General features: G+C 36.3%; 38 pseudogenes; all 38 read left to right on the top strand.

Moving 5' to 3' along the window:
- Positions 1–167: 167 nt before the first annotated feature.
- LOC124331776 lies at positions 168–286 on the top strand (annotated as a pseudogene).
- Positions 287–1,090: 804 nt separating this feature from the next.
- LOC124331779 lies at positions 1,091–1,209 on the top strand (annotated as a pseudogene).
- Positions 1,210–1,493: 284 nt separating this feature from the next.
- On the top strand, positions 1,494–1,612 carry LOC124331780 (annotated as a pseudogene).
- Positions 1,613–2,026: 414 nt separating this feature from the next.
- On the top strand, positions 2,027–2,145 carry LOC124331781 (annotated as a pseudogene).
- A 284-nt stretch (positions 2,146–2,429) lies between these two features.
- On the top strand, positions 2,430–2,548 carry LOC124331782 (annotated as a pseudogene).
- An 804-nt stretch (positions 2,549–3,352) lies between these two features.
- Positions 3,353–3,471, top strand: LOC124331783 (annotated as a pseudogene).
- Positions 3,472–3,755: 284 nt separating this feature from the next.
- Positions 3,756–3,874, top strand: LOC124331784 (annotated as a pseudogene).
- An 804-nt stretch (positions 3,875–4,678) lies between these two features.
- On the top strand, positions 4,679–4,797 carry LOC124331785 (annotated as a pseudogene).
- Positions 4,798–5,081: 284 nt separating this feature from the next.
- LOC124331786 lies at positions 5,082–5,200 on the top strand (annotated as a pseudogene).
- A 414-nt stretch (positions 5,201–5,614) lies between these two features.
- On the top strand, positions 5,615–5,733 carry LOC124331787 (annotated as a pseudogene).
- A 414-nt stretch (positions 5,734–6,147) lies between these two features.
- On the top strand, positions 6,148–6,266 carry LOC124331788 (annotated as a pseudogene).
- Positions 6,267–6,550: 284 nt separating this feature from the next.
- On the top strand, positions 6,551–6,669 carry LOC124331790 (annotated as a pseudogene).
- Positions 6,670–7,213: 544 nt separating this feature from the next.
- On the top strand, positions 7,214–7,332 carry LOC124331791 (annotated as a pseudogene).
- Positions 7,333–8,266: 934 nt separating this feature from the next.
- Positions 8,267–8,385, top strand: LOC124334922 (annotated as a pseudogene).
- Positions 8,386–8,669: 284 nt separating this feature from the next.
- Positions 8,670–8,788, top strand: LOC124331792 (annotated as a pseudogene).
- A 284-nt stretch (positions 8,789–9,072) lies between these two features.
- On the top strand, positions 9,073–9,191 carry LOC124331793 (annotated as a pseudogene).
- A 414-nt stretch (positions 9,192–9,605) lies between these two features.
- Positions 9,606–9,724, top strand: LOC124331794 (annotated as a pseudogene).
- Positions 9,725–10,138: 414 nt separating this feature from the next.
- Positions 10,139–10,257, top strand: LOC124331795 (annotated as a pseudogene).
- Positions 10,258–10,541: 284 nt separating this feature from the next.
- Positions 10,542–10,660, top strand: LOC124331796 (annotated as a pseudogene).
- Positions 10,661–11,204: 544 nt separating this feature from the next.
- LOC124331797 lies at positions 11,205–11,323 on the top strand (annotated as a pseudogene).
- An 804-nt stretch (positions 11,324–12,127) lies between these two features.
- LOC124331798 lies at positions 12,128–12,246 on the top strand (annotated as a pseudogene).
- Positions 12,247–12,530: 284 nt separating this feature from the next.
- On the top strand, positions 12,531–12,649 carry LOC124331799 (annotated as a pseudogene).
- A 284-nt stretch (positions 12,650–12,933) lies between these two features.
- LOC124331801 lies at positions 12,934–13,052 on the top strand (annotated as a pseudogene).
- Positions 13,053–13,856: 804 nt separating this feature from the next.
- Positions 13,857–13,975, top strand: LOC124331802 (annotated as a pseudogene).
- A 284-nt stretch (positions 13,976–14,259) lies between these two features.
- On the top strand, positions 14,260–14,378 carry LOC124331803 (annotated as a pseudogene).
- A 414-nt stretch (positions 14,379–14,792) lies between these two features.
- On the top strand, positions 14,793–14,911 carry LOC124333902 (annotated as a pseudogene).
- A 284-nt stretch (positions 14,912–15,195) lies between these two features.
- LOC124331804 lies at positions 15,196–15,314 on the top strand (annotated as a pseudogene).
- A 284-nt stretch (positions 15,315–15,598) lies between these two features.
- LOC124331805 lies at positions 15,599–15,717 on the top strand (annotated as a pseudogene).
- Positions 15,718–16,521: 804 nt separating this feature from the next.
- LOC124331806 lies at positions 16,522–16,640 on the top strand (annotated as a pseudogene).
- A 284-nt stretch (positions 16,641–16,924) lies between these two features.
- Positions 16,925–17,043, top strand: LOC124331807 (annotated as a pseudogene).
- Positions 17,044–17,457: 414 nt separating this feature from the next.
- LOC124331808 lies at positions 17,458–17,576 on the top strand (annotated as a pseudogene).
- A 414-nt stretch (positions 17,577–17,990) lies between these two features.
- LOC124331809 lies at positions 17,991–18,109 on the top strand (annotated as a pseudogene).
- Positions 18,110–18,393: 284 nt separating this feature from the next.
- On the top strand, positions 18,394–18,512 carry LOC124331810 (annotated as a pseudogene).
- A 544-nt stretch (positions 18,513–19,056) lies between these two features.
- LOC124331812 lies at positions 19,057–19,175 on the top strand (annotated as a pseudogene).
- An 804-nt stretch (positions 19,176–19,979) lies between these two features.
- LOC124331814 lies at positions 19,980–20,098 on the top strand (annotated as a pseudogene).
- Positions 20,099–20,382: 284 nt separating this feature from the next.
- Positions 20,383–20,501, top strand: LOC124331815 (annotated as a pseudogene).
- A 414-nt stretch (positions 20,502–20,915) lies between these two features.
- Positions 20,916–21,034, top strand: LOC124333903 (annotated as a pseudogene).
- Positions 21,035–21,318: 284 nt separating this feature from the next.
- On the top strand, positions 21,319–21,437 carry LOC124331816 (annotated as a pseudogene).
- The last annotated feature ends 284 nt before the right edge of the window (positions 21,438–21,721 follow it).

Here is a 21,721-nt window from a genome sequence, read left to right on the forward strand (position 1 = left end):
ATTTGAATGATTCTGGATAAATTTCATTGCGAGTTTTTCAAAGTTTATCGCGCTTTTTTATTCGCGATGGTTACGAGTCCAAATTCAATGAACAAACATTTCTATCACTTTGAAGTGATTTTCTATTCATCCATTGGGACTGGGAGGGTAAATTTTCATTTTTGAATGTCAACGGCCATATCACGTAGAACGCACCTGGTCTCGTCAGCTCCCAGAAGTTAAGTTACGTCGAGTCCCGTTAGTACTTGGAAGGGTGACCGCTTGGGAATACGGGATGTCGTTGGCGATGAACAGTTTGTTTTCAATAACAAACTTCTTGAAATTTTTTTTCAATCACGATAATTACCAGTCCAAATTCGTAGATAAAAAATTTCAATGCCTTAGAGATAGGTTCAATTCATCTATAAGAATGATTCTGGATCAATTCCATTGAGAGTTTTTCAAAGTTTATCGCGTTTTTTAATCGCGATGGTTACCAGTCCAAATTCGTAGATCAAAAATATCAATGGCATAGAGATAGGTTCAATTCATCTATTTGAATGATTCTGGATAAATTTCATTGCGAGTTTTTCAAAGTTTATCGCGTTTTTTAATCGCGATGGTTACCAGTCCAAATTCGTAGATCAAAAATATCAATGGCATAGAGATAGGTTCAATTCATCTATTTGAATGATTCTGGATAAATTTCATTGCGAGTTTTTCAAAGTTTATCGCGTTTTTTAATCGCGATGGTTACCAGTCCAAATTCGTAGATAAAAAATTTCAATGCCTTAGAGATAGGTTCAATTCATCTATAAGAATGATTCTGGATCAATTCCATTGAGAGTTTTTCAAAGTTTATCGCGTTTTTTAATCGCGATGGTTACCAGTCCAAATTCGTAGATCAAAAATATCAATGGCATAGAGATAGGTTCAATTCATCTATAGGAATGATTCTGGATAAATTTCATTGCGAGTTTTTCAAAGTTTATCGCGCTTTTTTATTCGCGATGGTTACGAGTCCAAATTCAATGAACAAACATTTCTATCACTTTGAAGTGATTTTCTATTCATCCATTGGGACTGGGAGGGTAAATTTTCATTTTTGAATGTCAACGGCCATATCACGTAGAACGCACCTGGTCTCGTCAGCTCCCAGAAGTTAAGTTACGTCGAGTCCCGTTAGTACTTGGAAGGGTGACCGCTTGGGAATACGGGATGTCGTTGGCGATGAACAGTTTGTTTTCAATAACAAACTTCTTGAAATTTTTTTTCAATCACGATGGTTACCAGTCCAAATTCTTAGATAAAAAATTTCAATGGCATAGAGATAGGTTCAATTCATCTATTTGAATGATTCTGGATAAATTTCATTGCGAGTTTTTCAAAGTTTATCGCGCTTTTTTATTCGCGATGGTTACGAGTCCAAATTCAATGAACAAACATTTCTATCACTTTGAAGTGATTTTCTATTCATCCATTGGGACTGGGAGGGTAAATTTTCATTTTTGAATGTCAACGGCCATATCACGTAGAACGCACCTGGTCTCGTCAGCTCCCAGAAGTTAAGTTACGTCGAGTCCCGTTAGTACTTGGAAGGGTGACCGCTTGGGAATACGGGATGTCGTTGGCGACGAACAGTTTGTTTTCAATAACAAACTTCTTGAAATTTTTTTTCAATCACGATGGTAACCAGTCCAAATTCGTAGATAAAAAATTTCAATGCCTTAGAGATAGGTTCAATTCATCTATAAGAATGATTCTGGATCAATTCCATTGAGAGTTTTTCAAAGTTTATCGCGTTTTTTAATCGCGATGGTTACCAGTCCAAATTCGTAGATCAAAAATATCAATGGCATAGAGATAGGTTCAATTCATCTATAGGAATGATTCTGGATAAATTTCATTGCGAGTTTTTCAAAGTTTATCGCGCTTTTTTATTCGCGATGGTTACGAGTCCAAATTCAATGAACAAACATTTCTATCACTTTGAAGTGATTTTCTATTCATCCATTGGGACTGGGAGGGTAAATTTTCATTTTTGAATGTCAACGGCCATATCACGTAGAACGCACCTGGTCTCGTCAGCTCCCAGAAGTTAAGTTACGTCGAGTCCCGTTAGTACTTGGAAGGGTGACCGCTTGGGAATACGGGATGTCGTTGGCGATGAACAGTTTGTTTTCAATAACAAACTTCTTGAAATTTTTTTTCAATCACGATGGTTACCAGTCCAAATTCTTAGATAAAAAATTTCAATGGCATAGAGATAGGTTCAATTCATCTATTTGAATGATTCTGGATAAATTTCATTGCGAGTTTTTCAAAGTTTATCGCGCTTTTTTATTCGCGATGGTTACGAGTCCAAATTCAATGAACAAACATTTCTATCACTTTGAAGTGATTTTCTATTCATCCATTGGGACTGGGAGGGTAAATTTTCATTTTTGAATGTCAACGGCCATATCACGTAGAACGCACCTGGTCTCGTCAGCTCCCAGAAGTTAAGTTACGTCGAGTCCCGTTAGTACTTGGAAGGGTGACCGCTTGGGAATACGGGATGTCGTTGGCGACGAACAGTTTGTTTTCAATAACAAACTTCTTGAAATTTTTTTTCAATCACGATGGTAACCAGTCCAAATTCGTAGATAAAAAATTTCAATGCCTTAGAGATAGGTTCAATTCATCTATAAGAATGATTCTGGATCAATTCCATTGAGAGTTTTTCAAAGTTTATCGCGTTTTTTAATCGCGATGGTTACCAGTCCAAATTCGTAGATCAAAAATATCAATGGCATAGAGATAGGTTCAATTCATCTATAGGAATGATTCTGGATAAATTTCATTGCGAGTTTTTCAAAGTTTATCGCGTTTTTTAATCGCGATGGTTACCAGTCCAAATTCGTAGATCAAAAATATCAATGGCATAGAGATAGGTTCAATTCATCTATTTGAATGATTCTGGATAAATTTCATTGCGAGTTTTTCAAAGTTTATCGCGTTTTTTAATCGCGATGGTTACCAGTCCAAATTCGTAGATAAAAAATTTCAATGCCTTAGAGATAGGTTCAATTCATCTATAAGAATGATTCTGGATCAATTCCATTGAGAGTTTTTCAAAGTTTATCGCGTTTTTTAATCGCGATGGTTACCAGTCCAAATTCGTAGATCAAAAATATCAATGGCATAGAGATAGGTTCAATTCATCTATAGGAATGATTCTGGATAAATTTCATTGCGAGTTTTTCAAAGTTTATCGCGCTTTTTTATTCGCGATGGTTACGAGTCCAAATTCAATGAACAAACATTTCTATCACTTTGAAGTGATTTTCTATTCATCCATTGGGACTGGGAGGGTAAATTTTCATTTTTGAATGTCAACGGCCATATCACGTAGAACGCACCTGGTCTCGTCAGCTCCCAGAAGTTAAGTTACGTCGAGTCCCGTTAGTACTTGGAAGGGTGACCGCTTGGGAATACGGGATGTCGTTGGCGATGAACAGTTTGTTTTCAATAACAAACTTCTTGAAATTTTTTTTCAATCACGATGGTTACCAGTCCAAATTCTTAGATAAAAAATTTCAATGGCATAGAGATAGGTTCAATTCATCTATTTGAATGATTCTGGATAAATTTCATTGCGAGTTTTTCAAAGTTTATCGCGCTTTTTTATTCGCGATGGTTACGAGTCCAAATTCAATGAACAAACATTTCTATCACTTTGAAGTGATTTTCTATTCATCCATTGGGACTGGGAGGGTAAATTTTCATTTTTGAATGTCAACGGCCATATCACGTAGAACGCACCTGGTCTCGTCAGCTCCCAGAAGTTAAGTTACGTCGAGTCCCGTTAGTACTTGGAAGGGTGACCGCTTGGGAATACGGGATGTCGTTGGCGATGAACAGTTTGTTTTCAATAACAAACTTCTTGAAATTTTTTTTCAATCACGATAATTACCAGTCCAAATTCGTAGATAAAAAATTTCAATGCCTTAGAGATAGGTTCAATTCATCTATAAGAATGATTCTGGATCAATTCCATTGAGAGTTTTTCAAAGTTTATCGCGTTTTTTAATCGCGATGGTTACCAGTCCAAATTCGTAGATCAAAAATATCAATGGCATAGAGATAGGTTCAATTCATCTATTTGAATGATTCTGGATAAATTTCATTGCGAGTTTTTCAAAGTTTATCGCGTTTTTTAATCGCGATGGTTACCAGTCCAAATTCGTAGATCAAAAATATCAATGGCATAGAGATAGGTTCAATTCATCTATTTGAATGATTCTGGATAAATTTCATTGCGAGTTTTTCAAAGTTTATCGCGTTTTTTAATCGCGATGGTTACCAGTCCAAATTCGTAGATAAAAAATTTCAATGCCTTAGAGATAGGTTCAATTCATCTATAAGAATGATTCTGGATCAATTCCATTGAGAGTTTTTCAAAGTTTATCGCGTTTTTTAATCGCGATGGTTACCAGTCCAAATTCGTAGATCAAAAATATCAATGGCATAGAGATAGGTTCAATTCATCTATAGGAATGATTCTGGATAAATTTCATTGCGAGTTTTTCAAAGTTTATCGCGCTTTTTTATTCGCGATGGTTACGAGTCCAAATTCAATGAACAAACATTTCTATCACTTTGAAGTGATTTTCTATTCATCCATTGGGACTGGGAGGGTAAATTTTCATTTTTGAATGTCAACGGCCATATCACGTAGAACGCACCTGGTCTCGTCAGCTCCCAGAAGTTAAGTTACGTCGAGTCCCGTTAGTACTTGGAAGGGTGACCGCTTGGGAATACGGGATGTCGTTGGCGATGAACAGTTTGTTTTCAATAACAAACTTCTTGAAATTTTTTTTCAATCACGATGGTTACCAGTCCAAATTCTTAGATAAAAAATTTCAATGGCATAGAGATAGGTTCAATTCATCTATTTGAATGATTCTGGATAAATTTCATTGCGAGTTTTTCAAAGTTTATCGCGCTTTTTTATTCGCGATGGTTACGAGTCCAAATTCAATGAACAAACATTTCTATCACTTTGAAGTGATTTTCTATTCATCCATTGGGACTGGGAGGGTAAATTTTCATTTTTGAATGTCAACGGCCATATCACGTAGAACGCACCTGGTCTCGTCAGCTCCCAGAAGTTAAGTTACGTCGAGTCCCGTTAGTACTTGGAAGGGTGACCGCTTGGGAATACGGGATGTCGTTGGCGATGAACAGTTTGTTTTCAATAACAAACTTCTTGAAATTTTTTTTCAATCACGATGGTTACCAGTCCAAATTCGTAGATAAAAAATTTCAATGCCTTAGAGATAGGTTCAATTCATCTATAAGAATGATTCTGGATCAATTCCATTGAGAGTTTTTCAAAGTTTATCGCGTTTTTTAATCGCGATGGTTACCAGTCCAAATTCGTAGATAAAAAATATCAATGGCATAGAGATAGGTTCAATTCATCTATAGGAATGATTCTTGATAAATTTCATTGCGAGTTTTTCAAAGTTTATCGCGCTTTTTTATTCGCGATGGTTACGAGTCCAAATTCAATGAAAAAACATTTCTATCACTTTGAAGTGATTTTCTATTCATCCATTGGGAATGGGAGGGTAAATTTTCATTATTGAATGTCAACGGCCATATCACGTAGAACGCACCTGGTCTCGTCAGCTCCCAGAAGTTAAGTTACGTCGAGTCCCGTTAGTACTTGGAAGGGTGACCGCTTGGGAATACGGGATGTCGTTGGCGACGAACAGTTTGTTTTCAATAACAAACTTCTTGAAATTTTTTTTCAATCACGATGGTAACCAGTCCAAATTCGTAGATAAAAAATTTCAATGCCTTAGAGATAGGTTCAATTCATCTATAAGAATGATTCTGGATCAATTCCATTGAGAGTTTTTCAAAGTTTATCGCGTTTTTTAATCGCGATGGTTACCAGTCCAAATTCGTAGATCAAAAATATCAATGGCATAGAGATAGGTTCAATTCATCTATAGGAATGATTCTGGATAAATTTCATTGCGAGTTTTTCAAAGTTTATCGCGCTTTTTTATTCGCGATGGTTACGAGTCCAAATTCAATGAACAAACATTTCTATCACTTTGAAGTGATTTTCTATTCATCCATTGGGACTGGGAGGGTAAATTTTCATTTTTGAATGTCAACGGCCATATCACGTAGAACGCACCTGGTCTCGTCAGCTCCCAGAAGTTAAGTTACGTCGAGTCCCGTTAGTACTTGGAAGGGTGACCGCTTGGGAATACGGGATGTCGTTGGCGATGAACAGTTTGTTTTCAATAACAAACTTCTTGAAATTTTTTTTCAATCACGATGGTTACCAGTCCAAATTCTTAGATAAAAAATTTCAATGGCATAGAGATAGGTTCAATTCATCTATTTGAATGATTCTGGATAAATTTCATTGCGAGTTTTTCAAAGTTTATCGCGCTTTTTTATTCGCGATGGTTACGAGTCCAAATTCAATGAACAAACATTTCTATCACTTTGAAGTGATTTTCTATTCATCCATTGGGACTGGGAGGGTAAATTTTCATTTTTGAATGTCAACGGCCATATCACGTAGAACGCACCTGGTCTCGTCAGCTCCCAGAAGTTAAGTTACGTCGAGTCCCGTTAGTACTTGGAAGGGTGACCGCTTGGGAATACGGGATGTCGTTGGCGATGAACAGTTTGTTTTCAATAACAAACTTCTTGAAATTTTTTTTCAATCACGATAATTACCAGTCCAAATTCGTAGATAAAAAATTTCAATGCCTTAGAGATAGGTTCAATTCATCTATAAGAATGATTCTGGATCAATTCCATTGAGAGTTTTTCAAAGTTTATCGCGTTTTTTAATCGCGATGGTTACCAGTCCAAATTCGTAGATCAAAAATATCAATGGCATAGAGATAGGTTCAATTCATCTATTTGAATGATTCTGGATAAATTTCATTGCGAGTTTTTCAAAGTTTATCGCGTTTTTTAATCGCGATGGTTACCAGTCCAAATTCGTAGATCAAAAATATCAATGGCATAGAGATAGGTTCAATTCATCTATTTGAATGATTCTGGATAAATTTCATTGCGAGTTTTTCAAAGTTTATCGCGCTTTTTTATTCGCGATGGTTACGAGTCCAAATTCAATGAACAAACATTTCTATCACTTTGAAGTGATTTTCTATTCATCCATTGGGACTGGGAGGGTAAATTTTCATTTTTGAATGTCAACGGCCATATCACGTAGAACGCACCTGGTCTCGTCAGCTCCCAGAAGTTAAGTTACGTCGAGTCCCGTTAGTACTTGGAAGGGTGACCGCTTGGGAATACGGGATGTCGTTGGCGATGAACAGTTTGTTTTCAATAACAAACTTCTTGAAATTTTTTTTCAATCACGATAATTACCAGTCCAAATTCGTAGATAAAAAATTTCAATGCCTTAGAGATAGGTTCAATTCATCTATAAGAATGATTCTGGATCAATTCCATTGAGAGTTTTTCAAAGTTTATCGCGTTTTTTAATCGCGATGGTTACCAGTCCAAATTCGTAGATCAAAAATATCAATGGCATAGAGATAGGTTCAATTCATCTATTTGAATGATTCTGGATAAATTTCATTGCGAGTTTTTCAAAGTTTATCGCGTTTTTTAATCGCGATGGTTACCAGTCCAAATTCGTAGATCAAAAATATCAATGGCATAGAGATAGGTTCAATTCATCTATTTGAATGATTCTGGATAAATTTCATTGCGAGTTTTTCAAAGTTTATCGCGTTTTTTAATCGCGATGGTTACCAGTCCAAATTCGTAGATCAAAAATATCAATGGCATAGAGATAGGTTCAATTCATCTATTTGAATGATTCTGGATAAATTTCATTGCGAGTTTTTCAAAGTTTATCGCGTTTTTTAATCGCGATGGTTACCAGTCCAAATTCGTAGATAAAAAATTTCAATGCCTTAGAGATAGGTTCAATTCATCTATAAGAATGATTCTGGATCAATTCCATTGAGAGTTTTTCAAAGTTTATCGCGTTTTTTAATCGCGATGGTTACCAGTCCAAATTCGTAGATCAAAAATATCAATGGCATAGAGATAGGTTCAATTCATCTATAGGAATGATTCTGGATAAATTTCATTGCGAGTTTTTCAAAGTTTATCGCGCTTTTTTATTCGCGATGGTTACGAGTCCAAATTCAATGAACAAACATTTCTATCACTTTGAAGTGATTTTCTATTCATCCATTGGGACTGGGAGGGTAAATTTTCATTTTTGAATGTCAACGGCCATATCACGTAGAACGCACGTGGTCTCGTCAGCTCCCAGAAGTTAAGTTACGTCGAGTCCCGTTAGTACTTGGAAGGGTGACCGCTTGGGAATACGGGATGTCGTTGGCGATGAACAGTTTGTTTTCAATAACAAACTTCTTGAAATTTTTTTTCAATCACGATGGTTACCAGTCCAAATTCTTAGATAAAAAATTTCAATGGCATAGAGATAGGTTCAATTCATCTATTTGAATGATTCTGGATAAATTTCATTGCGAGTTTTTCAAAGTTTATCGCGCTTTTTTATTCGCGATGGTTACGAGTCCAAATTCAATGAACAAACATTTCTATCACTTTGAAGTGATTTTCTATTCATCCATTGGGACTGGGAGGGTAAATTTTCATTTTTGAATGTCAACGGCCATATCACGTAGAACGCACCTGGTCTCGTCAGCTCCCAGAAGTTAAGTTACGTCGAGTCCCGTTAGTACTTGGAAGGGTGACCGCTTGGGAATACGGGATGTCGTTGGCGATGAACAGTTTGTTTTCAATAACAAACTTCTTGAAATTTTTTTTCAATCACGATGGTTACCAGTCCAAATTCTTAGATAAAAAATTTCAATGGCATAGAGATAGGTTCAATTCATCTATTTGAATGATTCTGGATAAATTTCATTGCGAGTTTTTCAAAGTTTATCGCGCTTTTTTATTCGCGATGGTTACGAGTCCAAATTCAATGAACAAACATTTCTATCACTTTGAAGTGATTTTCTATTCATCCATTGGGACTGGGAGGGTAAATTTTCATTTTTGAATGTCAACGGCCATATCACGTAGAACGCACCTGGTCTCGTCAGCTCCCAGAAGTTAAGTTACGTCGAGTCCCGTTAGTACTTGGAAGGGTGACCGCTTGGGAATACGGGATGTCGTTGGCGATGAACAGTTTGTTTTCAATAACAAACTTCTTGAAATTTTTTTTCAATCACGATGGTTACCAGTCCAAATTCGTAGATAAAAAATTTCAATGCCTTAGAGATAGGTTCAATTCATCTATAAGAATGATTCTGGATCAATTCCATTGAGAGTTTTTCAAAGTTTATCGCGTTTTTTAATCGCGATGGTTACCAGTCCAAATTCGTAGATAAAAAATATCAATGGCATAGAGATAGGTTCAATTCATCTATAGGAATGATTCTTGATAAATTTCATTGCGAGTTTTTCAAAGTTTATCGCGCTTTTTTATTCGCGATGGTTACGAGTCCAAATTCAATGAAAAAACATTTCTATCACTTTGAAGTGATTTTCTATTCATCCATTGGGAATGGGAGGGTAAATTTTCATTATTGAATGTCAACGGCCATATCACGTAGAACGCACCTGGTCTCGTCAGCTCCCAGAAGTTAAGTTACGTCGAGTCCCGTTAGTACTTGGAAGGGTGACCGCTTGGGAATACGGGATGTCGTTGGCGACGAACAGTTTGTTTTCAATAACAAACTTCTTGAAATTTTTTTTCAATCACGATGGTAACCAGTCCAAATTCGTAGATAAAAAATTTCAATGCCTTAGAGATAGGTTCAATTCATCTATAAGAATGATTCTGGATCAATTCCATTGAGAGTTTTTCAAAGTTTATCGCGTTTTTTAATCGCGATGGTTACCAGTCCAAATTCGTAGATCAAAAATATCAATGGCATAGAGATAGGTTCAATTCATCTATAGGAATGATTCTGGATAAATTTCATTGCGAGTTTTTCAAAGTTTATCGCGCTTTTTTATTCGCGATGGTTACGAGTCCAAATTCAATGAACAAACATTTCTATCACTTTGAAGTGATTTTCTATTCATCCATTGGGACTGGGAGGGTAAATTTTCATTTTTGAATGTCAACGGCCATATCACGTAGAACGCACCTGGTCTCGTCAGCTCCCAGAAGTTAAGTTACGTCGAGTCCCGTTAGTACTTGGAAGGGTGACCGCTTGGGAATACGGGATGTCGTTGGCGATGAACAGTTTGTTTTCAATAACAAACTTCTTGAAATTTTTTTTCAATCACGATGGTTACCAGTCCAAATTCTTAGATAAAAAATTTCAATGGCATAGAGATAGGTTCAATTCATCTATTTGAATGATTCTGGATAAATTTCATTGCGAGTTTTTCAAAGTTTATCGCGCTTTTTTATTCGCGATGGTTACGAGTCCAAATTCAATGAACAAACATTTCTATCACTTTGAAGTGATTTTCTATTCATCCATTGGGACTGGGAGGGTAAATTTTCATTTTTGAATGTCAACGGCCATATCACGTAGAACGCACCTGGTCTCGTCAGCTCCCAGAAGTTAAGTTACGTCGAGTCCCGTTAGTACTTGGAAGGGTGACCGCTTGGGAATACGGGATGTCGTTGGCGATGAACAGTTTGTTTTCAATAACAAACTTCTTGAAATTTTTTTTCAATCACGATAATTACCAGTCCAAATTCGTAGATAAAAAATTTCAATGCCTTAGAGATAGGTTCAATTCATCTATAAGAATGATTCTGGATCAATTCCATTGAGAGTTTTTCAAAGTTTATCGCGTTTTTTAATCGCGATGGTTACCAGTCCAAATTCGTAGATCAAAAATATCAATGGCATAGAGATAGGTTCAATTCATCTATTTGAATGATTCTGGATAAATTTCATTGCGAGTTTTTCAAAGTTTATCGCGTTTTTTAATCGCGATGGTTACCAGTCCAAATTCGTAGATCAAAAATATCAATGGCATAGAGATAGGTTCAATTCATCTATTTGAATGATTCTGGATAAATTTCATTGCGAGTTTTTCAAAGTTTATCGCGCTTTTTTATTCGCGATGGTTACGAGTCCAAATTCAATGAACAAACATTTCTATCACTTTGAAGTGATTTTCTATTCATCCATTGGGACTGGGAGGGTAAATTTTCATTTTTGAATGTCAACGGCCATATCACGTAGAACGCACCTGGTCTCGTCAGCTCCCAGAAGTTAAGTTACGTCGAGTCCCGTTAGTACTTGGAAGGGTGACCGCTTGGGAATACGGGATGTCGTTGGCGATGAACAGTTTGTTTTCAATAACAAACTTCTTGAAATTTTTTTTCAATCACGATAATTACCAGTCCAAATTCGTAGATAAAAAATTTCAATGCCTTAGAGATAGGTTCAATTCATCTATAAGAATGATTCTGGATCAATTCCATTGAGAGTTTTTCAAAGTTTATCGCGTTTTTTAATCGCGATGGTTACCAGTCCAAATTCGTAGATCAAAAATATCAATGGCATAGAGATAGGTTCAATTCATCTATTTGAATGATTCTGGATAAATTTCATTGCGAGTTTTTCAAAGTTTATCGCGTTTTTTAATCGCGATGGTTACCAGTCCAAATTCGTAGATCAAAAATATCAATGGCATAGAGATAGGTTCAATTCATCTATTTGAATGATTCTGGATAAATTTCATTGCGAGTTTTTCAAAGTTTATCGCGTTTTTTAATCGCGATGGTTACCAGTCCAAATTCGTAGATAAAAAATTTCAATGCCTTAGAGATAGGTTCAATTCATCTATAAGAATGATTCTGGATCAATTCCATTGAGAGTTTTTCAAAGTTTATCGCGTTTTTTAATCGCGATGGTTACCAGTCCAAATTCGTAGATCAAAAATATCAATGGCATAGAGATAGGTTCAATTCATCTATAGGAATGATTCTGGATAAATTTCATTGCGAGTTTTTCAAAGTTTATCGCGCTTTTTTATTCGCGATGGTTACGAGTCCAAATTCAATGAACAAACATTTCTATCACTTTGAAGTGATTTTCTATTCATCCATTGGGACTGGGAGGGTAAATTTTCATTTTTGAATGTCAACGGCCATATCACGTAGAACGCACCTGGTCTCGTCAGCTCCCAGAAGTTAAGTTACGTCGAGTCCCGTTAGTACTTGGAAGGGTGACCGCTTGGGAATACGGGATGTCGTTGGCGATGAACAGTTTGTTTTCAATAACAAACTTCTTGAAATTTTTTTTCAATCACGATGGTTACCAGTCCAAATTCTTAGATAAAAAATTTCAATGGCATAGAGATAGGTTCAATTCATCTATTTGAATGATTCTGGATAAATTTCATTGCGAGTTTTTCAAAGTTTATCGCGCTTTTTTATTCGCGATGGTTACGAGTCCAAATTCAATGAACAAACATTTCTATCACTTTGAAGTGATTTTCTATTCATCCATTGGGACTGGGAGGGTAAATTTTCATTTTTGAATGTCAACGGCCATATCACGTAGAACGCACCTGGTCTCGTCAGCTCCCAGAAGTTAAGTTACGTCGAGTCCCGTTAGTACTTGGAAGGGTGACCGCTTGGGAATACGGGATGTCGTTGGCGATGAACAGTTTGTTTTCAATAACAAACTTCTTGAAATTTTTTTTCAATCACGATGGTTACCAGTCCAAATTCTTAGATAAAAAATTTCAATGGCATAGAGATAGGTTCAATTCATCTATTTGAATGATTCTGGATAAATTTCATTGCGAGTTTTTCAAAGTTTATCGCGCTTTTTTATTCGCGATGGTTACGAGTCCAAATTCAATGAACAAACATTTCTATCACTTTGAAGTGATTTTCTATTCATCCATTGGGACTGGGAGGGTAAATTTTCATTTTTGAATGTCAACGGCCATATCACGTAGAACGCACCTGGTCTCGTCAGCTCCCAGAAGTTAAGTTACGTCGAGTCCCGTTAGTACTTGGAAGGGTGACCGCTTGGGAATACGGGATGTCGTTGGCGATGAACAGTTTGTTTTCAATAACAAACTTCTTGAAATTTTTTTTCAATCACGATAATTACCAGTCCAAATTCGTAGATAAAAAATTTCAATGCCTTAGAGATAGGTTCAATTCATCTATAAGAATGATTCTGGATCAATTCCATTGAGAGTTTTTCAAAGTTTATCGCGTTTTTTAATCGCGATGGTTACCAGTCCAAATTCGTAGATCAAAAATATCAATGGCATAGAGATAGGTTCAATTCATCTATTTGAATGATTCTGGATAAATTTCATTGCGAGTTTTTCAAAGTTTATCGCGTTTTTTAATCGCGATGGTTACCAGTCCAAATTCGTAGATCAAAAATATCAATGGCATAGAGATAGGTTCAATTCATCTATTTGAATGATTCTGGATAAATTTCATTGCGAGTTTTTCAAAGTTTATCGCGTTTTTTAATCGCGATGGTTACCAGTCCAAATTCGTAGATAAAAAATTTCAATGCCTTAGAGATAGGTTCAATTCATCTATAAGAATGATTCTGGATCAATTCCATTGAGAGTTTTTCAAAGTTTATCGCGTTTTTTAATCGCGATGGTTACCAGTCCAAATTCGTAGATCAAAAATATCAATGGCATAGAGATAGGTTCAATTCATCTATAGGAATGATTCTGGATAAATTTCATTGCGAGTTTTTCAAAGTTTATCGCGCTTTTTTATTCGCGATGGTTACGAGTCCAAATTCAATGAACAAACATTTCTATCACTTTGAAGTGATTTTCTATTCATCCATTGGGACTGGGAGGGTAAATTTTCATTTTTGAATGTCAACGGCCATATCACGTAGAACGCACCTGGTCTCGTCAGCTCCCAGAAGTTAAGTTACGTCGAGTCCCGTTAGTACTTGGAAGGGTGACCGCTTGGGAATACGGGATGTCGTTGGCGATGAACAGTTTGTTTTCAATAACAAACTTCTTGAAATTTTTTTTCAATCACGATGGTTACCAGTCCAAATTCTTAGATAAAAAATTTCAATGGCATAGAGATAGGTTCAATTCATCTATTTGAATGATTCTGGATAAATTTCATTGCGAGTTTTTCAAAGTTTATCGCGCTTTTTTATTCGCGATGGTTACGAGTCCAAATTCAATGAACAAACATTTCTATCACTTTGAAGTGATTTTCTATTCATCCATTGGGACTGGGAGGGTAAATTTTCATTTTTGAATGTCAACGGCCATATCACGTAGAACGCACCTGGTCTCGTCAGCTCCCAGAAGTTAAGTTACGTCGAGTCCCGTTAGTACTTGGAAGGGTGACCGCTTGGGAATACGGGATGTCGTTGGCGATGAACAGTTTGTTTTCAATAACAAACTTCTTGAAATTTTTTTTCAATCACGATGGTTACCAGTCCAAATTCGTAGATAAAAAATTTCAATGCCTTAGAGATAGGTTCAATTCATCTATAAGAATGATTCTGGATCAATTCCATTGAGAGTTTTTCAAAGTTTATCGCGTTTTTTAATCGCGATGGTTACCAGTCCAAATTCGTAGATAAAAAATATCAATGGCATAGAGATAGGTTCAATTCATCTATAGGAATGATTCTGGATAAATTTCATTGCGAGTTTTTCAAAGTTTATCGCGCTTTTTTATTCGCGATGGTTACGAGTCCAAATTCAATGAACAAACATTTCTATCACTTTGAAGTGATTTTCTATTCATCCATTGGGACTGGGAGGGTAAATTTTCATTTTTGAATGTCAACGGCCATATCACGTAGAACGCACCTGGTCTCGTCAGCTCCCAGAAGTTAAGTTACGTCGAGTTCCGTTAGTACTTGGAAGGGTGACCGCTTGGGAATACGGGATGTCGTTGGCGATGAACAGTTTGTTTTCAATAACAAACTTCTTGAAATTTTTTTTCAATCACGATGGTTACCAGTCCAAATTCTTAGATAAAAAATTTCAATGGCATAGAGATAGGTTCAATTCATCTATTTGAATGATTCTGGATAAATTTCATTGCGAGTTTTTCAAAGTTTATCGCGCTTTTTTATTCGCGATGGTTACGAGTCCAAATTCAATGAACAAACATTTCTATCACTTTGAAGTGATTTTCTATTCATCCATTGGGACTGGGAGGGTAAATTTTCATTTTTGAATGTCAACGGCCATATCACGTAGAACGCACCTGGTCTCGTCAGCTCCCAGAAGTTAAGTTACGTCGAGTCCCGTTAGTACTTGGAAGGGTGACCGCTTGGGAATACGGGATGTCGTTGGCGATGAACAGTTTGTTTTCAATAACAAACTTCTTGAAATTTTTTTTCAATCACGATGGTTACCAGTCCAAATTCTTAGATAAAAAATTTCAATGGCATAGAGATAGGTTCAATTCATCTATTTGAATGATTCTGGATAAATTTCATTGCGAGTTTTTCAAAGTTTATCGCGCTTTTTTATTCGCGATGGTTACGAGTCCAAATTCAATGAACAAACATTTCTATCACTTTGAAGTGATTTTCTATTCATCCATTGGGACTGGGAGGGTAAATTTTCATTTTTGAATGTCAACGGCCATATCACGTAGAACGCACCTGGTCTCGTCAGCTCCCAGAAGTTAAGTTACGTCGAGTCCCGTTAGTACTTGGAAGGGTGACCGCTTGGGAATACGGGATGTCGTTGGCGATGAACAGTTTGTTTTCAATAACAAACTTCTTGAAATTTTTTTTCAATCACGATAATTACCAGTCCAAATTCGTAGATAAAAAATTTCAATGCCTTAGAGATAGGTTCAATTCATCTATAAGAATGATTCTGGATCAATTCCATTGAGAGTTTTTCAAAGTTTATCGCGTTTTTTAATCGCGATGGTTACCAGTCCAAATTCGTAGATCAAAAATATCAATGGCATAGAGATAGGTTCAATTCATCTATTTGAATGATTCTGGATAAATTTCATTGCGAGTTTTTCAAAGTTTATCGCGTTTTTTAATCGCGATGGTTACCAGTCCAAATTCGTAGATCAAAAATATCAATGGCATAGAGATAGGTTCAATTCATCTATTTGAATGATTCTGGATAAATTTCATTGCGAGTTTTTCAAAGTTTATCGCGTTTTTTAATCGCGATGGTTACCAGTCCAAATTCGTAGATAAAAAATTTCAATGCCTTAGAGATAGGTTCAATTCATCTATAAGAATGATTCTGGATCAATTCCATTGAGAGTTTTTCAAAGTTTATCGCGTTTTTTAATCGCGATGGTTACCAGTCCAAATTCGTAGATCAAAAATATCAATGGCATAGAGATAGGTTCAATTCATCTATAGGAATGATTCTGGATAAATTTCATTGCGAGTTTTTCAAAGTTTATCGCGCTTTTTTATTCGCGATGGTTACGAGTCCAAATTCAATGAACAAACATTTCTATCACTTTGAAGTGATTTTCTATTCATCCATTGGGACTGGGAGGGTAAATTTTCATTTTTGAATGTCAACGGCCATATCACGTAGAACGCACCTGGTCTCGTCAGCTCCCAGAAGTTAAGTTACGTCGAGTCCCGTTAGTACTTGGAAGGGTGACCGCTTGGGAATACGGGATGTCGTTGGCGATGAACAGTTTGTTTTCAATAACAAACTTCTTGAAATTTTTTTTCAATCACGATGGTTACCAGTCCAAATTCTTAGATAAAAAATTTCAATGGCATAGAGATAGGTTCAATTCATCTATTTGAATGATTCTGGATAAATTTCATTGCGAGTTTTTCAAAGTTTATCGCGCTTTTTTATTCGCGATGGTTACGAGTCCAAATTCAATGAACAAACATTTCTATCACTTTGAAGTGATTTTCTATTCATCCATTGGGACTGGGAGGGTAAATTTTCATTTTTGAATGTCAACGGCCATATCACGTAGAACGCACCTGGTCTCGTCAGCTCCCAGAAGTTAAGTTACGTCGAGTCCCGTTAGTACTTGGAAGGGTGACCGCTTGGGAATACGGGATGTCGTTGGCGATGAACAGTTTGTTTTCAATAACAAACTTCTTGAAATTTTTTTTCAATCACGATGGTTACCAGTCCAAATTCGTAGATAAAAAATTTCAATGCCTTAGAGATAGGTTCAATTCATCTATAAGAATGATTCTGGATCAATTCCATTGAGAGTTTTTCAAAGTTTATCGCGTTTTTTAATCGCGATGGTTACCAGTCCAAATTCGTAGATAAAAAATATCAATGGCATAGAGATAGGTTCAATTCATCTATAGGAATGATTCTTGATAAATTTCATTGCGAGTTTTTCAAAGTTTATCGCGCTTTTTTATTCGCGATGGTTACGAGTCCAAATTCAATGAAAAAACATTTCTATCACTTTGAAGTGATTTTCTATTCATCCATTGGGAATGGGAGGGTAAATTTTCATTTTTGAATGTCAACGGCCATATCACGTAGAACGCACCTGGTCTCGTCAGCTCCCAGAAGTTAAGTTACGTCGAGTCCCGTTAGTACTTGGAAGGGTGACCGCTTGGGAATACGGGATGTCGTTGGCGACGAACAGTTTGTTTTCAATAACAAACTTCTTGAAATTTTTTTTCAATCACGATGGTAACCAGTCCAAATTCGTAGATAAAAAATTTCAATGCCTTAGAGATAGGTTCAATTCATCTATAAGAATGATTCTGGATCAATTCCATTGAGAGTTTTTCAAAGTTTATCGCGTTTTTTAATCGCGATGGTTACCAGTCCAAATTCGTAGATCAAAAATATCAATGGCATAGAGATAGGTTCAATTCATCTATAGGAATGATTCTGGATAAATTTCATTGCGAGTTTTTCAAAGTTTATCGCGCTTTTTTATTCGCGATGGTTACGAGTCCAAATTCAATGAACAAACATTTCTATCACTTTGAAGTGATTTTCTATTCATCCATTGGGACTGGGAGGGTAAATTTTCATTTTTGAATGTCAACGGCCATATCACGTAGAACGCACCTGGTCTCGTCAGCTCCCAGAAGTTAAGTTACGTCGAGTCCCGTTAGTACTTGGAAGGGTGACCGCTTGGGAATACGGGATGTCGTTGGCGATGAACAGTTTGTTTTCAATAACAAACTTCTTGAAATTTTTTTTCAATCACGATGGTTACCAGTCCAAATTCTTAGATAAAAAATTTCAATGGCATAGAGATAGGTTCAATTCATCTATTTGAATGATTCTGGATAAATTTCATTGCGAGTTTTTCAAAGTTTATCGCGCTTTTTTATTCGCGATGGTTACGAGTCCAAATTCAATGAACAAACATTTCTATCACTTTGAAGTGATTTTCTATTCATCCATTGGGACTGGGAGGGTAAATTTTCATTTTTGAATGTCAACGGCCATATCACGTAGAACGCACCTGGTCTCGTCAGCTCCCAGAAGTTAAGTTACGTCGAGTCCCGTTAGTACTTGGAAGGGTGACCGCTTGGGAATACGGGATGTCGTTGGCGATGAACAGTTTGTTTTCAATAACAAACTTCTTGAAATTTTTTTTCAATCACGATAATTACCAGTCCAAATTCGTAGATAAAAAATTTCAATGCCTTAGAGATAGGTTCAATTCATCTATAAGAATGATTCTGGATCAATTCCATTGAGAGTTTTTCAAAGTTTATCGCGTTTTTTAATCGCGATGGTTACCAGTCCAAATTCGTAGATCAAAAATATCAATGGCATAGAGATAGGTTCAATTCATCTATTTGAATGATTCTGGATAAATTTCATTGCGAGTTTTTCAAAGTTTATCGCGTTTTTTAATCGCGATGGTTACCAGTCCAAATTCGTAGATCAAAAATATCAATGGCATAGAGATAGGTTCAATTCATCTATAGGAATGATTCTGGATAAATTTCATTGCGAGTTTTTCAAAGTTTATCGCGCTTTTTTATTCGCGATGGTTACGAGTCCAAATTCAATGAACAAACATTTCTATCACTTTGAAGTGATTTTCTATTCATCCATTGGGACTGGGAGGGTAAATTTTCATTTTTGAATGTCAACGGCCATATCACGTAGAACGCACCTGGTCTCGTCAGCTCCCAGAAGTTAAGTTACGTCGAGTCCCGTTAGTACTTGGAAGGGTGACCGCTTGGGAATACGGGATGTCGTTGGCGATGAACAGTTTGTTTTCAATAACAAACTTCTTGAAATTTTTTTTCAATCACGATAATTACCAGTCCAAATTCGTAGATAAAAAATTTCAATGCCTTAGAGATAGGTTCAATTCATCTATAAGAATGATTCTGGATCAATTCCATTGAGAGTTTTTCAAAGTTTATCGCGTTTTTTAATCGCGATGGTTACCAGTCCAAATTCGTAGATCAAAAATATCAATGGCATAGAGATAGGTTCAATTCATCTATTTGAATGATTCTGGATAAATTTCATTGCGAGTTTTTCAAAGTTTATCGCGTTTTTTAATCGCGATGGTTACCAGTCCAAATTCGTAGATCAAAAATATCAATGGCATAGAGATAGGTTCAATTCATCTATAGGAATGATTCTGGATAAATTTCATTGCGAGTTTTTCAAAGTTTATCGCGTTTTTTAATCGCGATGGTTACCAGTCCAAATTCGTAGATAAAAAATTTCAATGCCTTAGAGATAGGTTCAATTCATCTATAAGAATGATTCTGGATCAATTCCATTGAGAGTTTTTCAAAGTTTATCGCGTTTTTTAATCGCGATGGTTACCAGTCCAAATTCGTAGATCAAAAATATCAATGGCATAGAGATAGGTTCAATTCATCTATAGGAATGATTCTGGATAAATTTCATTGCGAGTTTTTCAAAGTTTATCGCGCTTTTTTATTCGCGATGGTTACGAGTCCAAATTCAATGAACAAACATTTCTATCACTTTGAAGTGATTTTCTATTCATCCATTGGGACTGGGAGGGTAAATTTTCATTTTTGAATGTCAACGGCCATATCACGTAGAACGCACCTGGTCTCGTCAGCTCCCAGAAGTTAAGTTACGTCGAGTCCCGTTAGTACTTGGAAGGGTGACCGCTTGGGAATACGGGATGTCGTTGGCGATGAACAGTTTGTTTTCAATAACAAACTTCTTGAAATTTTTTTTCAATCACGATGGTTACCAGTCCAAATTCTTAGATAAAAAATTTCAATGGCATAGAGATAGGTTCAATTCATCTATTTGAATGATTCTGGATAAATTTCATTGCGAGTTTTTCAAAGTTTATCGCGCTTTTTTATTCGCGATGGTTACGAGTCCAAATTCAATGAACAAACATTTCTATCACTTTGAAGTGATTTTCTATTCATCCATTGGGACTGGGAGGGTAAATTTTCATTTTTGAATGTCAACGGCCATATCACGTAGAACGCACCTGGTCTCGTCAGCTCCCAGAAGTTAAGTTACGTCGAGTCCCGTTAGTACTTGGAAGGGTGACCGCTTGGGAATACGGGATGTCGTTGGCGATGAACAGTTTGTTTTCAATAACAAACTTCTTGAAATTTTTTTTCAATCACGATGGTTACCAGTCCAAATTCGTAGATAAAAAATTTCAATGCCTTAGAGATAGGTTCAATTCATCTATAAGAATGATTCTGGATCAATTCCATTGAGAGTTTTTCAAAGTTTATCGCGTTTTTTAATCGCGATGGTTACCAGTCCAAATTCGTAGATAAAAAATATCAATGGCATAGAGATAGGTTCAATTCATCTATAGGAATGATTCTGGATAAATTTCATTGCGAGTTTTTCAAAGTTTATCGCGCTTTTTTATTCGCGATGGTTACGAGTCCAAATTCAATGAACAAACATTTCTATCACTTTGAAGTGATTTTCTATTCATCCATTGGGACTGGGAGGGTAAATTTTCATTTTTGAATGTCAACGGCCATATCACGTAGAACGCACCTGGTCTCGTCAGCTCCCAGAAGTTAAGTTACGTCGAGTTCCGTTAGTACTTGGAAGGGTGACCGCTTGGGAATACGGGATGTCGTTGGCGATGAACAGTTTGTTTTCAATAACAAACTTCTTGAAATTTTTTTTCAATCACGATGGTTACCAGTCCAAATTCTTAGATAAAAAATTTCAATGGCATAGAGATAGGTTCAATTCATCTATTTGAATGATTCTGGATAAATTTCATTGCGAGTTTTTCAAAGTTTATCGCGCTTTTTTATTCGCGATGGTTACGAGTCCAAATTCAATGAACAAACATTTCTATCACTTTGAAGTGATTTTCTATTCATCCATTGGGACTGGGAGGGTAAATTTTCATTTTTGAATGTCAACGGCCATATCACGTAGAACGCACCTGGTCTCGTCAGCTCCCAGAAGTTAAGTTACGTCGAGTCCCGTTAGTACTTGGAAGGGTGACCGCTTGGGAATACGGGATGTCGTTGGCGATGAACAGTTTGTTTTCAATAACAAACTTCTTGAAATTTTTTTTCAATCACGATGGTTACCAGTCCAAATTCTTAGATAAAAAATTTCAATGGCATAGAGATAGGTTCAATTCATCTATTTGAATGATTCTGGATAAATTTCATTGCGAGTTTTTCAAAGTTTATCGCGCTTTTTTATTCGCGATGGTTACGAGTCCAAATTCAATGAACAAACATTTCTATCACTTTGAAGTGATTTTCTATTCATCCATTGGGACTGGGAGGGTAAATTTTCATTTTTGAAT

The sequence above is a fragment of the Daphnia pulicaria genome, chromosome 3, assembly GCF_021234035.1.
Source record: "Daphnia pulicaria isolate SC F1-1A chromosome 3, SC_F0-13Bv2, whole genome shotgun sequence".
NCBI classification, from domain to species: Eukaryota; Metazoa; Arthropoda; class Branchiopoda; order Diplostraca; family Daphniidae; genus Daphnia; species Daphnia pulicaria.